The sequence below is a fragment of the Otolemur garnettii genome, unplaced genomic scaffold (assembly GCF_000181295.1).
Source record: "Otolemur garnettii isolate 467f Iridium unplaced genomic scaffold, OtoGar3 scaffold00065, whole genome shotgun sequence".
Taxonomy (NCBI): domain Eukaryota; kingdom Metazoa; phylum Chordata; class Mammalia; order Primates; family Galagidae; genus Otolemur; species Otolemur garnettii.
The window spans coordinates 9,994,600-10,006,068 of NW_003852460.1; the positions used below are offsets into that span (position 1 = coordinate 9,994,600).

At 44.1% G+C, this 11,469-nt stretch overlaps 1 protein-coding gene across 2 annotated transcripts in view; it reads left to right on the forward strand.

The window, feature by feature from the left end:
- Positions 1–8,994: 8,994 nt before the first annotated feature.
- TLR8 (toll like receptor 8) overlaps positions 8,995–11,469 on the forward strand; it is a 19,970-nt gene continuing 17,495 nt past the window's right edge. The window contains exon 1 of one of the 2 annotated variants that reach the window (XM_023515079.1): positions 8,995–9,085. The gene's annotated coding sequence lies outside the window, so the exon portion shown is untranslated. The remainder of the gene's footprint in view (positions 9,086–11,469) is intronic. The other variant, XM_003793057.3, reaches the window with a different exon arrangement.

The window sequence follows — 11,469 nt, forward strand, 5'->3', positions numbered from 1 at the left end:
AGACCAGCATGTACTGAGTCACGTGGCCATAGCTGGGACCTGGGGTCCTGCGACTCGCCCATCCCACCACTCAATCACAGGGAGAAAAGAATACCGAGGCAGCTTGCAACCCAGAGCGAGGGCTCTCTGGCAAAGAGAGCTCACCTCAGGGCAGCAGAAGCACAGAAAAGGTACCTTCTGCTCGTGACAGGCTGTCCCAAGAGAATGCAAGCCAGCAGGAGTAGGGACTGTTTCCCCACTGCTGCCAATCCCACAGATCACTCCGTCTCTCTCTCGTGAGCAGCACTGGGAAGGGGAAAGGGGAAGAAGGACGAGACCCCATCCTTCCCCATTTTAGGCATGGATGTCGAAATGTAGGGGGAAAAGTCCCTCTAAAGTACCCTTCTGAATCAACAACAAATTAGCAAGTTCTCAACTAAATCGTGTATCCGGATAAATTAGCTCTGGAAAACACGACGTCATGCTTGTCATGAGATGAAGAAGACTCTTCTCTATAGAATAGAGTTTACAGGTGTTTACAAGTTTATAAGTGTCCCCTCGTTACAAATCTACCTTATAGAAAATAGAATCCCTACCTTCAGGGCCTAAAGATAAATTTCTAAGACTGTTACAGATTGGGTTCTATAATAATATAGGCATTTCTGAGACGGTCTGGAATGTAACCATGGAATGTGTATTCTGCAAAGTGTAGATGTCATGCTCAGAAGCTGCCAGTTATATTCACTCAGCCAGTCAATAACTATTTATTGTGTGACCACTGTGAGGACACAGTGCTGGGGACAAGGACACAACTGGTGAGCAAAAGTAGGGATTGTCCTTGTTCTCCCAGAGCTTACTCAGAAACCCATTCACGAGATTATTACAATGAAGGAGATTCAAGTGTGATGAAAGAAAGGAAGAGGTTTGGGTAAAATTATATAATTCTCATGTGACAACTCAGAGAACCAAGTCAGGCTGGGGGGAGGTGGAGGCAGCAGGCTTCCCTGAGGAAGGTCACTCATGTAAGATGATGAATGTGTTAATTGAACAAGATGACACTGAAAGACAATCATCTTTGAAGGTGGGAGACAATGGGTGCATCTTAGTCACATTGAACTTGGGAGCCTTCAAATACCTCATTGGAGAGGTTGAGTCATCCAGTGCCTACCATCTGTGGAGCTCAAGGAAGACAGCTGAACAGGAGACACGCAGTTGAAGACTTCTTCGGCAATGGACACCTTGAGCAAGGACTTGCTACTCAAATTGTGATCCCTGGCCCAGCAACTTGTGCACCCCCTAGGAGTTCATTAGAAATTCAGGCTCAGCATCTCAGGCTCCACCTCAGACCTGCACCATCAGACACACAGATGGAAGACAGCCTTATCCCATGAATACCAAGGGTTATAACTGCAGAGATTTTCAGGGTGAGGATAATACCAGGACATCCTCCAGGGAGTATATACAGTATTTACTATGACACAGTCCTGGTGATTCAGATATCAACTCCCTGACCTGTTACAGTGATTCTTTGCTGCCCCTTGAAATTACCTGAGAAGCTTTAAAAAGGCCCATGCCTGGGCCCCACTATGGAGATTCTAATTTCATTGGCTTGGGCTGTAGCCAGAACTTTTCTATTTTAAAGCTCAGGGGTGATTCCAATATACAGGCCAAGACGAGAACCACTACTCCAGAATCATTGCTCTGTTGCAACCGTTCTCAAGCTTGAGCAAGCATCAGAATCACCTGAGGGGCTTTCTAATTCAGTAGGTCTGGAATTGGGACCTGCAAATTTGCATCTCTAATGAGCCAGGCCCAGGTGACGCTGGTGCTACTGGCCTTGCTCTGTTGACGCTGTTCTCAAGCTTCACTGGCCAACAGGACCCACCTACTTGACTTTACATCATTCATCATTTATGAAATCGACTTCTCTCTACTTGGGAATTTAGTGTTTCATGGTGCTTGCTTTTCTTAAATCTTAAGCACTTTGATACCTGTGGGGCAAATTGTGAATAAAACTTGTTTTTATTTGGAAACTTGGCTTTCCTTGCCTCGAACTGCCAAAAATATCCGGAATATAACTTTTACAGTTTTTTTTTTGAGACAGAGTCTCACTATGTCACCCTCAGTATAGTGCCGTGGCATCATAGCTCACAGCAACATCAAACACTTGGGCTTAAGTGATTCTCTTGCCTCAGCCTCCTGAGTAGCTGGGACTACAGGCGTCTGCCACAATGCCCGGCTATTTTTTTGTTGCAGTTGTCATTGTTGTTTGGCTGGCCCAGGCCAGGTTGGAACCTGGCAACCTTGGTGTATGTGGCCGGCACCCTACCTACTGGGCTATGGGGGCGCTGCCAACTTTTAGACATTTTGTTAACTTATACAAAAGCTTAAAATTGTATGCTCATTTTTTTTCTTGTTCGCAGTTTTGGCCAGGCCCAGGCTTGAACTCACCTCCCCAGTATATGGGGCCGGCTCCCTACTCCTTGAGCCACAGGCACTACCCTAAATTGTGTGCTCATTTTACCTGATGCATTAGCCCACAAAAAGTACAAATTCTACCTGCCCAATCAGGAAGTCTGAAATATTGGGCGGTGAGCGCCATCTGGTGGCAGCACGTTATTAACCTCTTGTGCATTTCTTCATCCAAGTCCTTTACTGAAAAAATGTTTCTCCTTAACTACTGTAGTCACCATACTGTGCTACTGAATACTAGTTCTTATTTATTCTAACTGTATTTTTGCACCTGTTAACCACTCTCACTTTAGCCTCCCCTTCCTTCCCACCCTCTGATAACAGCCCTATCGCTATGAGTTCAACTTTTTTTGGTTTTTTGAGACAAGGTCTAGCTCTATTGCCCAGGCTAGAACTCAGCTGCATCATCATGGCTCACTGTAACCTCCATCTTCTGGGTTCAAGTGACCCTCTTGCCTCAGCCTCTCAAGCTGCTGCGGCTACTTGCATGCACCACCGTGCCTAACTGATTTTTAAAATTTTTTTTGTAGAGACGGGTCTCACTATACTGCCCAGGTTAGTCTCAAACTCCTGGACTTAAGGAATCCTCGGGCTTCAGCCTCCCCAAATGCTGGGATTACAGATGTGAGTCACTGCACCTGGCCTAATTTGTTTTTCTTTCTAAAGTTCTCACATACAAGTAAAAACGTGCAACCTTTGTCTTTTATGCCTGTTTTGTTTTCCACTTAACATAATAACCTCTAGTTCAATCCATGCTGTTTCAAATGACAGGATTGCTTTCTTTTTGTGGCTGCATAATATTCCATTGTGTATACGTCTTTGTCCGTTCATCTGTTGATGGACACGCTTAGGTTGACGTCTATCTTGGCTACTGTGACGAGTGGTGCAATGAACGCGGGAGTGCAGCTATCTCTTTAACATACTGACTTCCTTTCTCTGGGGTAGATAACCAGTAGTGGGATTGCTGGGTCATGTGGTAGTTCTATTTTTAGTTTTTGAGGAAGCTCCCTACTGTTCTCCATGGTACTTGCACTAATTTACATGCCCACCAACAGTGTATGAGGGTTCCGCTTTCTCCCCATCCCAGTCAGCATTCACCATTGCCTGGCTTCTTGGAAAAGCCATTTGAACTGGGGTGGACTGATATCTCCCTGTGATTTTGATTTGCAGTTCCCAGGTGATTCGCGATGTAGAGCATTCTGTCACGTGCCCGTTCACTGTTCGTGTGTCCTATTCTTTGAGAAACATCTATTCAAATCTTTTGTCCATTTTTAAATCGGATTTTTTTTTCTGTTGAGTTCTTTAGCTCTTTATACAGAGAGTGGCTATAGTTAGCAATACCTTATTATATGTTTTAAAATAACTAAGAGTGGCACTGGAATGTTCCTAACACAAAGAAATGATCCTGTGCAAATGGTGGGTGTGGTTTAAAAAGAAAAGACATGCTATATGATGCTTGAGGTGACAGATACCCTAATTACCCCGATTTCATCGGCACACATTGTTTGCCTGTATTGGAAACATCACACGAACCCCATCAATGCACACAACTATTATGTACCCATCATAATAAGAAATTTAAAATTTTTAAAATTTATTTTGTGATTTTTTTATATGAGTCCTTCCATTTTATACTTTTCTGTATTTAGCACTGATTTCACTTTTTTTTTTTCATGATAAACAACGGATTCCAGGCCCTTGGTGTTTCCCCAGGCCTTCAGCCTTCTCCAGAGTTCCACATTATTTCCTTATGTGGCACCTTGTGACAGCCCAGACCTGGGAAGCCATTTGCTGCCTTATGAATTCTCTGGTGGTCATTGACTTAAGAAGAAAAGGCTGTGCCCAGGGCTGGGTGTGGCCCCAGAAAGTGGTTTTCTGGGCCTACTGTGAGCAACAGTCCAAGAATGAGTGAAGTCACAGCAAGGGGTGACCGGGTGCTGTGACTCACACCTGTGATCTTAGACTCTGAGAGACCAAGGCAGGAGGATCACTTGAGCTTAGGAATTCAAGACCAGCCTGTGCAAGATCAAGACATCATCTCTACTAAAAATAGAAAAAAACAGCTTGGCATTTGGTGTGCGCCTGTAGTCCCAGTTACCAGGGAGGCTGAGGCAGGAGGATCACTTGAGCCCAAGAGTTTGAGGTTGTTGTGAGCTGTGACACTACGGCACTCTAGCCTGAGGAGGGAGTGGGACCTTGTCAAAAAAAATTTTTTAAAGAAAAAAAAAGCCTGGCGGCACCTGTGGCTCAAAGGAGTAGGGTGCCAACCCCATATGCCGAAGGTGGTGGGTTCAAACCCAGCCCCGGCCAAAAACCGCAAAAAAAAAAAAAGCCAAGGGTATAATGATAATGTCAGCTCTGCTAATCGAATGCTTATTGTTAGGGTGAAAATTTACTAGGTATTCATGGCAGGTTGGAGAATGAATTCTCACAAGGTAATTAGGACAGAAAGAAGACAGGAAGGAAATGGGGTTGGGGGCGGGGAGAGAGAGAAAGGGGTGCTGGGCAGCTGAGGGAAAGCGGCTGGTGTTTACAAGGGTTAAAATGGCTTCTTTTTTTTCTCTGCTTCAGGAGACTGATAACAGAAGCTGAAGTGAAATGGTTGCAGGTGCTCCTTCCGGCTGGTCACAGTCCTTGGAATCTGGCGCTGGGGAGAACTGAGGCAGGGTTCGAGCAGGGAGCTCACCCCCCTGTTTACTGCTTAGTGCTCTTAGAGGCTGAGAAAGAACTCTCGGAGATAACAAGCTGGCCACAGAAGGATTTTTTGTTGTTGTTGTTTTCTTTCTTTCTTTCTTTGAGACAGAGTCTCACTGTTGCCCTGGGTAGAGTGCCGTGCATCACAGCTCACAGCAACCTCAGACTCGTGGGCTCAAGCGATCCTCCTGGCTCAGGTTCCAAAGTACCTGGGACTACAGACTCTTGCCAGGATGCCCGGCTATTGTTTTAAGGATGGGGTCTCGCTCTTGTTCATGCTGGTCTCGAACTCATGACTCAAGCAATCCACCTGTCTCGATCTCCCAGAGTGCTAGGACTACAGGCATGAGCCACTGCGCCCGGCCCAGGAGTTTTAATTAAATAAAACAAAGGGGCCAGCTGTATTGTGAGTTTTCACTTCAGGGGGGTAATTTTGTGCCCTGAGTTCATTTCTTTCACTTTCTGTTTGATGGTTTACTTTCTTCTGTTAGATAGGTTCTTCGTGAAGCCACCTGTCACTTACTTTGTGCCAGGTACTTAAGTTGCACAAGTGTGACAACACTGAATCCTCTAAAGCATCATATAAAAAAAGATACTACTATTCTTAACCCCATTTAAGAGGGGACATAACTGTGGCTCAGAGAGGCTCATCTGCCAGTGATTAGTAGGTGTGCATGTTGCTGGTTGACTGGCAGGTTTGCCTGATAGGAGCCATTAATGACAGATCTCCTTTTTTGAGAGAGAGACAGAGAGAGAGAGATTGATTCACTCTGTTGTCCTGAGTAGAAAGCCCGGGCAAGCTCAAACTCCTGGGTTCAAGCGATCCTCCTGCCTCAGCCTTCTGAGTAGCTGGGATTACAGGCACCTGCCACAACACCCGGCTAGTTTTTCTATTTTTAGTAGAGATAAGGTCTCACTCTTGCTGAGGCTGGTCTCAAACTCCTGAGCCCAAACAATCCATGGACCTCGGCCTCCCAGAGTGCTAGGATTACAGGTGGGAGCCACCACTCCCGGTCAACAGATCTCCGTTTTGCTATAAAGATCTGTGTCAGCATGGATGGCAGCGGAAAGGACAAAGACAAATTAGTCTAGGAGATTGCCTGGGACTTTGGGCCTCGCAGGGCAGTTCAGGGCAGGACAGGAGAACAGACCTGGCCACCAAGGGCATGCTCCTGGGCTTGGGCAGAGGCGAGATCACCCGGCCACGTTTCATGTGGGAGGAGCTTGCGGCTCACAGTGCCCTTCCCAACCTGATGTCGATTCCATTTTCATTTCGTCTTTTCCCACACTGGTTGTGTGGGAAAAACTGAGAAGGTTCATTCGATGTGATACATAGCCCTTTTTAATGAGTTTGTCAGCACAGACATTAGTCCAGTGTTTTACAATGGTTTTTTTTTAATCTCACAGCACACTTGAACCTATAGTTAAACTTCCTCAGCACGTTTAAATTATGTTGACCAAAGAAAAAGAGTAAAAACAAGAATATACCCATTGGGCTTTGAATTTCTTTTGGAAATAATTTAATTAATGATTTTAAAAAATGTTCACAGCACACCTAGGATCCTCTCATGCCACACTACCATGCCGTGGCACAGAGGTTGAAAATCATTGCCTTAGACTGTGTGTGTATATGTACACATGCACACACATATACACATAACACTATATATAACATATGCATATGATCACACACACACACACACACACACACACATGAGCATGCTGTAAGTGATCCCAAATGACTGGTCTGTAATTGGCTGACACCCTGTGGCCCAGCAGTCAGACCACCTAAGTCTGGCTTTTATGGGAAAGCTGATAAACCCTCCTGTCCTGAGGGGCATCATTTAGTCTACATTGGAGGTCATTTTTCCTTATTTTCTTTACTTGATTTCTAAGCAAATGTTTCAAGGGAAACCCAGAGGCTGGGAGGCCACCGGCTGAGGTCTTTGAGCTCATAATTGTGATGGTTCTCCCACAAAGGCAGGGGCTGCACTCTGATGGCACTGGAATCATTTCTCGAACCTTACATCACGTCTTGAATGGCCCTATTGACTGGTTGTTAGAAGTCAATCCAAGAACGGCCACGAGAGCCACACTGTGATTGTTGACAGGCTGTCCTTCCCAACAAAGTGTTCCACAGTCCGTACATACATGAATGTCCCCCCTACCCACCCTATCCCCAATGTTATCTCCTCCCATCCTAGGGGTGTGATGCAAGATAAAACACATTACATCTCTCTCTCTCTCTTTTTTTTGAGGCAGAGTCATACTCTGTTGCCCTTGGTAGAGAGCTGTAGAGTCATAGCTCACAGCAACCTCAGACTCTTGGGCTCAAGTGATTCTCTCTGGAGTAGCTGGGATTATAGCCGCTTGCCACAACACCAGGCTATTTCTAGAGACAGGGCCTCCCTCTTGCTCAGGCTAGTCTCGAACTCCTGAGCTCAAGCATTCCACCTGCCTCAGCCTCTCGGAGTGCTTGGATTACAGGCATGAGCCCCTGCACCCGCCCAGCAAACTTTTTCTGTAAAAAGCCAGATAGTAAATATTCTGGGTTTTATAGGCCAAGAGCCAACATGGGGTATTATGTGGGCACTTACATAGGAAGAGAAAAATACATTCCCACAATTGTTTAATTGATAAAATTCAAAATACAATAATTGAGGGTAGTTTTTTGTAATACGGGTCTACAATGAGAAAAATGAAATTATTTGTGGTGGTAATAGCATTTTGCAGTCTAATAATGAGAAAAATGGAATCATTTGTGGAGGTGGTAACGTTTTACATCATGGGAGTTTAGAGCTAGGATTCCAATATCATCAAATACATTGCACGTCTGTTCTTATCGCTTCCTGTCCAGATTTGGTTGAAGGCTGCAGTCTGCTGACCTCTGCTCTTGGCCAATCCCTTTAAAGCCTTCATTCTAAGAATTTGGAATCGAATTCACTTAGCAGACCAAGTCAGGAAAATTAAATTTTCCAGCTTCATGAATGCACATCACCGATTCACTCACTCATTTATTCAATGAGCATTTTTTTTTTTTTTTGAGACAGAGCCTCAAGCTGTCCCCCTGGGCAGAGTGCCGTGGCATTACAGCTCACAGCAACCTCCAACTCCTGGGCTCAAGCGAGTCTCCTGCCTCCGCCTCCCAAGTAGCTGGGACCACAGGCGCCCGCCACAACGCCTGGCTATTTTTTGGTTGCAGCCATCATTGTTGTTTGGTGGGTCCGGGCTGGGGATTCAAACCCGCCACCTTAGGTGTACGTGGCTGGCGCCTTAGTCGGTTGAGCTATAGGCGCCGAGCCAATGAGCATTTATTGAGCCTGTACTACATGCCAGGTGCTGGGTGAAATGCAGGGACACCCAGGAAAAAGACACCCACTTTGCAGCCACAGCCAGGCGGGAGACTCACACCTCCCTGAGCTATGCGTGATCTCGGAGCTATATGCAATGGAGATGAAGCAGTGCCTGTGTTATTCGCCCACATCTGTGAACTATACAACAAAAAATGAGTTTGGGAAATCTTAAATTGAGTAGAAATTTGTGTTAAAGTCTGGTTTTTTTTAAAAGAGTACACTAAAGTTTGCTCAGTAAAAGGAAAAATGTCCCCATTTTCTTCCCCCCTACCCCACAAATAAGCTCAAACTCCCCAAAACACACACACTGTCTATATCTGGCTTGGGTTAAATCATTTGATAAATAACGTTCTCGCAATTTTAAAGCACAGTCAATAAATGATTTGGCAACAGTTAAGAAATCACCAGTTCCCTTCTTTCCACATAAGCTTCTGCAAACCACAAGCTAGGTTCTGCTGATGGTAAAGTGACCTATTTCAGGAAGTTAGCCAGTTTCTCTCCTCAGCCACCTCCTGCGCGGAGGGTACCACTCGAGGCTGCTGTGACTCATGGAATGAGAAATTAGAAAGAACATCAACAGAAAACTGGTAAGCCACTCCTTCTGTTTTATCAAAACTTTCCAACAAAATATATGATTTCTGGCCCCCAGATCTGGGTTGGTAGCCAGTGCTGGAAGGAAGGATAGTAATAAACAGGCAAGCAGGTCTCAAACTTAAGCGTTGAAACAACTCTAAATGCAGGTGACGTGGCCTGGTGTGATCTTTGATTTGTGTGTACCTTAGCAGGAATGTGAGAATCAATTTTGAAAATCAACCGTGGTGGGAAAAAATGTGGTGATGATCTTATTCATTTGAACAGGTACACATGAAAACTCCAAGTTAGAAATTGAACTGGAATATTACTTGCAGACCCTGCCAGAAACAGGGTTGGAGATACAATGGGAGGGAAATGTCGTTACTTTGCTATTTCTGTGGGAAAAGACCAACTCTCCTCCCTCACATACTGGGTCAGAGGCTAGAGCCAGTGAAGTTTGAGCTTAACATACTACCAGAAGCTTAAAGTTCAATATTAGTTGCTACTTTTCTTGTTCAGAGTTTTAAAATAATGTTACTATTTCTATAATTATATTCTACAGTGTCTAGATATAGCAGGTGGCTTGTGTTGGGTGTTGTCAAAAACTGTCAGATTGAAAAACAAATAAACTTTACAATTCTTGTTAAATGATATGTTTTCTAGAAAATTTGATGAGGTTTCTGGACCAATTGCAAAGTTTGATTTCAAGAGAGTCTCATCCAAAACTTACTGTGTATTTTTCCCACACTCATTTAGTGCTGATTAATGTCCTGGGAGTCATTTTTGACAATAATTTAATGTGTATTTAAGTTTTTTGAAGTTAATTTTTTTTACACCACTTGACGTTCACTATAAATCTTGAAGGCAAATTAACTCTGCACTAAAATTTTATGATGCTTCACAAATGACTGCAGTGGCCCGTATGGAATTGGGCCAACTGATCCGACAGCACCTGTGGAATTGTATATAAAGTTCTCAAGTTATAGTTCTACGTGATATTTCTACCTAATATTTGCAAACCCTTTGATAGCCAATACGTAGTATAATTGTATAGAAGAAAGTGGAAATAGACTAATAATAAAATCAAATTAAACTTGGAAAAATGCCTCCCTTGTTCCCATCAGTGGCCAATAGAGGTCAAGGGTTTAGCTGACTTCTCATGTCAGGAAGAGGCTCGTAGCTTTGCCTACACATTAGAACCATAGGGGGAATATTTAAAAAGTCTTACTGCTCAGGCTGAACCCCAGACCAATGAAATCAGAATTTCTGGGTGTGTGCCTGGGCATTTGTAGCTTTTAAAATGCCGAGTTAGCTCCAATGTGCAGCCAAAGTTAAGACCCAGTGACTTAGAACAGCAGCTGGTATTTCGTCCTTTCACTAAAGAGCACCGTTAGAGTGGTAGGAAGACTCTGGGAAGCCCTGGAGCTTCTTCATTGGCCACATTGGTTTGATTTCAGGAAGGAAAACAAAAGTTCCAAATATATATTCTCTGAAAAACTGATACTCCAGACTTCCATGGAGTAGCAGCGTGTGTCTTAAAGGATATCCTTCCCCACGGTTAGTCTTGGCAAGTAGGCTGGGTGTCATTTGTAAACGCATTTTAGTGTGTCCTCCAGGGTCCATTGAAGAATGAAGGGAACATCATCCCCATGGACATCTTTTGACGTCAACTGAGATATTAAATGGCATTGAGGGATTTGTTATTTTTAAACAATTAGGCCCAGTTTAGATGCAATTAGGTCCATTTAGATGCAAGACCTGTGGTCATTAGCAAACACAGGCTGCGTTGATGTCGCAGGCACTTCAAAGAGCTGCTAGCTGGTGCAGGCATCTCAAGTCAATGGATTCCCTATGGTTCTATGGAATGACAGAGAATCTGGAGGTTCTCTGCAATAGCCTGATTGATGCAGAAAGGCAAGGTAGAAAATTCACCATCGGCATTTGCATCCTGCAGGTTTCAGATATGGCTATGAGGTCTCGGTTGAAACCAGATCATGGCCAACTAGCCCCTGGCTTCAGTCCATATAATTTGTTGACTGCTTGCTTGAGTCAATAAATTTAGGCTCAGTTTCAGCTCTGTCACCTACCATCTGAGTGACCCTGGGGAGATTCACCTCTTGGAGCCTCAGATCTCATGTCTGTAAAGTGGGAGTTTAGGACAGCATTCACTTCATTGATTTTTATGAAGGTTAACGCCATATTTTCCTGAATCCAGATAGCATAATTTTTCTACTTTTGTGTCTATTAAATCAGAACCCATCTCTTCACCAATAGATGTATTCTATCTGGTTGTGTTTTCTTCTGTCTTGCAAAACTGTTAGTGAACCCATCAAATTTGGAACGGGGAAAATAAAGTATTATTAATTATAAACTTCATTTAAAGTAACCAGTCTCATCC